We start from the raw sequence: 4,838 nt of genomic DNA on the forward strand, positions 1-4,838 counted from the left end.
GTTAGTTCCAGCTCCCTGATGACTCTGAGCATACATTTCAAAAGGTCTGCCCAACTGAGACCAGTTGATCCACTGTTTCGAAGGGCTCAGCTGGAAGATATTTACTCAGAGACTGTATAGTAAATAGCTGTCCATTCAAGGTTAACTTCAGGCGTAAGAATCCCAGACACTCTAGGTGGCACCACTAAGCTACATCAGACCTAGTCCCTCCTGTATTCCGTCCCCACCCCCCAACAAACAACTCCATCGAAGTGTGCCACACAGAGACACTTAGTGCTACCTGTACAGCCTGAGTGGCTATTCAGTGTTCACCCCAGGAGACAGAGAGCTCTTTCTTTCCACCCCTGAGCACTCTAGAACCATTCAGTGTTCCTTTAATCTTTAATTAACCATTTATGTCTGACAAACATTTTCTTTTGAAACTTGCCTTCTTTTCCCTCTGGTATCCATGGCAATGCACTTTCCCTCCAGATGAGAGCAGTTGTCAGAGCAGGTGATGGAAAAGAAAGAAGGAAGATCTTGCTTAGGGTCTGGATTTTTTGTATATGGCAGGAAATGTCAGAAAGCGGATTTTGCAAACAGTCCAAACAATAATTGGCACTGCAGGAAACCTCTATGGAAACCTCACTCTCTTGTCCTGAAATGGGACCATCTTCTAGGTGGGGTTTTTAAAAGAGAGAACAGTTCTGTGAAGCACATTAGCAGGACATTAGCCATACAACAGAAGGATCCAAAACTTGAGGAAGAGGATCTTGCACCCAGTGTTTGTGGGTGAGGTGGTGTGGGTGGGGCACTGTTGCTCTCCCAGATTCCCAACACAAAGGGCCCCTGGCACTTACCAAAAGGGGAAAGGTACAGAGAGTACGATGCAGTGTAGCACAAAATGGTGGGAGAGTCAGATTGGCTCCATCACCACATGCAGCACTGTCTGGCACTCTTGCTCACTCCCCTCTCCCTCTTGCTTCCCTCTTTTGTTGGGAAGCCAGGAGAGCAACAGTGCCCCATTTGTGCCACCTAACAGGCCACTACTGCATATACCATTTGCCGATGGGACTTTATTCTCTCCCTCTACTAGGTAAAGCTATCCAGTGTAGCTTCTATTGCCTCTATTGCCTCTATTGCCTTTTTTGCCCCTTTGCACCCCACCTAAAACTCACCCCAGCTTTGTTAATAAAGAAGACCATCTGGTTTCTCTTTATTCCTATCTGCCACCTACAAAGAGAACCTGTTTTTCCCCCTAAGGATGGAGGCAGAGCTGAGTAACAGTTACAAAGTACCACTAACATCCAGCTTTTGCTATAAGAAAGGTAGCCTGCACCTGAGGAGGGAAGCCCTATTTCGGCCTTGTGAGGGAAGAATGGAACATCCCTTCTAGTAATTTGGCAAGGCATGTTAACACAAGCAGTGTGTGTGTGTGTGTGTGTGTGTGTGTGTGTGTGTGTGTGTGACAAGCTGTAATACTTACCAAATCCATGGATGACTGTCTCCTTTTCCTGTAAATCTTTGCCATCTTCCCCAATCACTTATAAATTCAAAGTTAAACAAAGGAACACCAGACTTTTTCTGGGAGTATTAAGCTGGGAGATATGCTAAAACTCACTCACTCCTTTATTTGCTCACCTCCCCATAACCCAGAAGATAGGCTCATGCCCCCAGCCACCTGGAAAGCAGGAGGAAAATGCACTTTTGAAGCCATCTCTCCCAATATTTGTGGTTGCCAGTGGATTCAATCACTTACAGGCAAATTCAGATTGTCAGTTAAAGTTGGTTTGGTGTTCTTCCACAAACAACCCATCCCCCCCAAAAAAAAGACTTTTTGCAATAAGCGGAGTGATGGGGAAATGCACTGCAAAGTTGTGAGATAACAATTGCTTGAAGCAACACCATATAGGTAACCTCCCGGCAAACAAATCAGAATTGATGTTCAACAGTTGAGGTCATCCTCACAAACTTTGTGCAAACAAATCAGGATGAATTCTCAGTAAGCAGGTCTGTGTGAGCGACCTTAGAACAAATTCTTCTGCATGGCATCATTTAAAAACATTAACAAAGGCAAGATTTTTAGTCTTTGTTTTTATTCGAACACCCACCCTCTTGCAGTTGCCAGGAATAATAGTTTCTTCTTCACATAAATGATCATCTGCCCTTTCCAGGAAACGGACATTCCTCCAAGCTTGGGTTACTGCAGTGCAGTCCATGGGGGACAGCCCCTTGAACTGACCTGGTAGCCACAGCTAGGACAGAATGCAGCAGCAGGAACATGGCTGTGGAGGCTGAAAGGGGACAGCATCTCACACCTGTGCTGAGAGAGCTGCATTGGTGCTGCTCATCTGTGCTCTGGTGAGGCATGTATTCTGGATTGTTTCATTAACGTAATATTACTGTTGATTTTATGTTGTTCCTACACAACAGTATTCAATGTAGGCAGTATAGAAAACTTTGCCTATCATCATCAAATACAGGGTGATTGCAATTGACACGAGGGTTATGCTCCTCTTGGTTGTGCATAAAGGCAAAATTGTGCAAAATCAGAATGACCTTCCCCAAACCACCCCCCTGTTCTCTTGAGATCTTGCAAGGTCAAGGCTGTCCAAGATATCATGGGAGCCTCTCAGAGACCTTGCACAACCATCCCAGAACCCTGGGACATGGTTGACTGTAGCTCATTCTTTATCCTTTTTAGTCTAGAAAATGATCTTTCGCCAGTACATTAAACTCAGGAACAATCTGAAAATTGTTTCCACATTTGGTGGCTGAAATTTTCTTTTTCATCGTGAGCTAGTTTGACATACAGGTGGAAGTGCAAAGTTCATTGACTAGACTAAGGTCAACCTCCTTTGGATACTCTTGCATCAATAATCTCAATGCCGTTGTGAATCTGTTCCTTGGTTGCTTGCAGGTTCACCCAAAATGAAAAACAGCTAGCCATCCTCCTGTACACTCCTATACTCCCTTGCTCTTCTGTCTAGGTTGACTTCAAGAGCATGCATGACAGGGATAAATGAATTTACCCTAAACTTGCCTCTCAGAGAAAGTTCATCTAAGGCTAAGGCTTCAGGTGCTGTCCCATCATTGGGGGGGGGGGGTACTCTCTGCCTTCTTTTGACAGTTTTGTACTCTGCATCCGGCAGAGTAAATTTTGCTTATTGTTCAGTTTCATCAAAATTGGTACCCATGACATAATGTAGGGATGGGATGGGGAAGTTAGAAGGTACCGGAAGAGTTCTGCTTTGCTTTGCTTTGCTTTGCTTTGCTGTGCCCCCCCCCCCCCTCTGAGAAGGCTGCTTGCACATGCCAGTTTTTGCTTTGGTGCATAATGCAAAGCTTATGGCCAGAGTTGCCCTATGCCTCTTCCTCTAGCTCTGTTTCCAGAGATTTAGGTGCATCCTACTGCACTACTGGGACACCTTCGGCAAGAGGATGGTGTGATCCCAGCATCCTCCAGTGACCTCTGAGTTAGCGGAAGCAGGGACTCTTCTCTGTGAAAAATGAGCCAGCTGGCAGGGCTGGTGGGGTCAAGTGATGCTTAGTGTGCGTGAGAAAGAGAGGAGGCAGTGCAATTAGAGGGAGGAGGGAGGAGGAGCAGGGACCTTTCCTGCAATGTGCCATTGTCACAAGGACCGGCTGTCTGGCTGAGTGACTAGCCAGCAGAAAATGGATGACCCCAGAAAAGAGGGAGCCCAGGCGGTGAAAGCCAATGGCCTCTGTTGCCACAGTATTGTGAAACACTGAATAAACTGCAGTTGGGATGATTGACTGAGCCCATTGACTGAATCCTGGTACTGCAAAGGACTGGATAGGAGCAGCTGGCCCTTGGAGGGTAGAGGTGGCTATGGCAATGTCCTCCTCAGTGAGCAGGTGCCAGTTGAGGAGCCCTTTCCTAGGAAAAGTTAGGGTACCTCTTGCAGTTGCTTTCTCTTTGCAAGTCGTGATGCAGTCCAGACTTCACCAACCTGGCGGCCTCCATATGCCCAGGAAACATGTCCTCAGTTTGCTGCCTCACCAGTTTTACAGCAAAGTCTCCCACTGATTAACCTTGTTGCATGCCACAGCCCAATCTACCCGATGTATATCACTGGATGTCAAGGGAGCAGTAGCCACATTCCCAGCCAGATAAGGTTATGGCAAGAGTCTGAAATACTTGGGATCTGCTCTGTCCAAAATGCAGAATGTGCCAAACTCTGGGGTGAACAATCTTATAGAACTAATTGCAGTTTGGTTCAGATATCCTCTGTTGGTAGTGGAAGGTATCCAAAGGGGGAAGGCAGGTTCCAGTTGTGGGGCTGCAGGGGAAGAGAGGCAGAGAAGGAATCACTTCTCAGGAGTGGCTACACCTGCTCCTTCCCCCCCCCCTCTCCATTGCCGGCAAATGCTACAAATCCCTATGCCAATCCTGCCATCTGCTGCTGCTGCCCCAAGACATGGTTTCTCTTCATCATTTTTGGCGGGTTTTGTTGGGGGCAGACCTTGCATGGTCTGTCTGATAACTATGAAGACTGTCTCAGATGATTAGCTGCCCTGTTCAGAAACCAGGAGTTGCACATGTTTAACCAGTGTAACTCAGATATTTCATGTAGACTTCCCTCCCTGTCATCTGTCATGCACCCCAGTACTTTGCTTTCATTAGGTTGTAGAACTTCCAGATTAGAACACACACTGGCACAGACCTACGTCCGTCTCTCTCTCTCTCTCTCTCTCTCTCTCTCTCTCTCTCTCTCTCTCTCTCTCTCTCACACACACACACACACACACTTTCCCTTGCTGCCGCCGCCGCCTTCTCCTCAACAGCCTGTGTGCCCTCTAGTGGACGTTGCCTCCTTCTGCAAGCTTTGAAAGGC

This window comes from Podarcis muralis, chromosome 7 (assembly GCF_964188315.1).
Source record: "Podarcis muralis chromosome 7, rPodMur119.hap1.1, whole genome shotgun sequence".
Lineage (NCBI taxonomy): Eukaryota > Metazoa > Chordata > Lepidosauria > Squamata > Lacertidae > Podarcis > Podarcis muralis.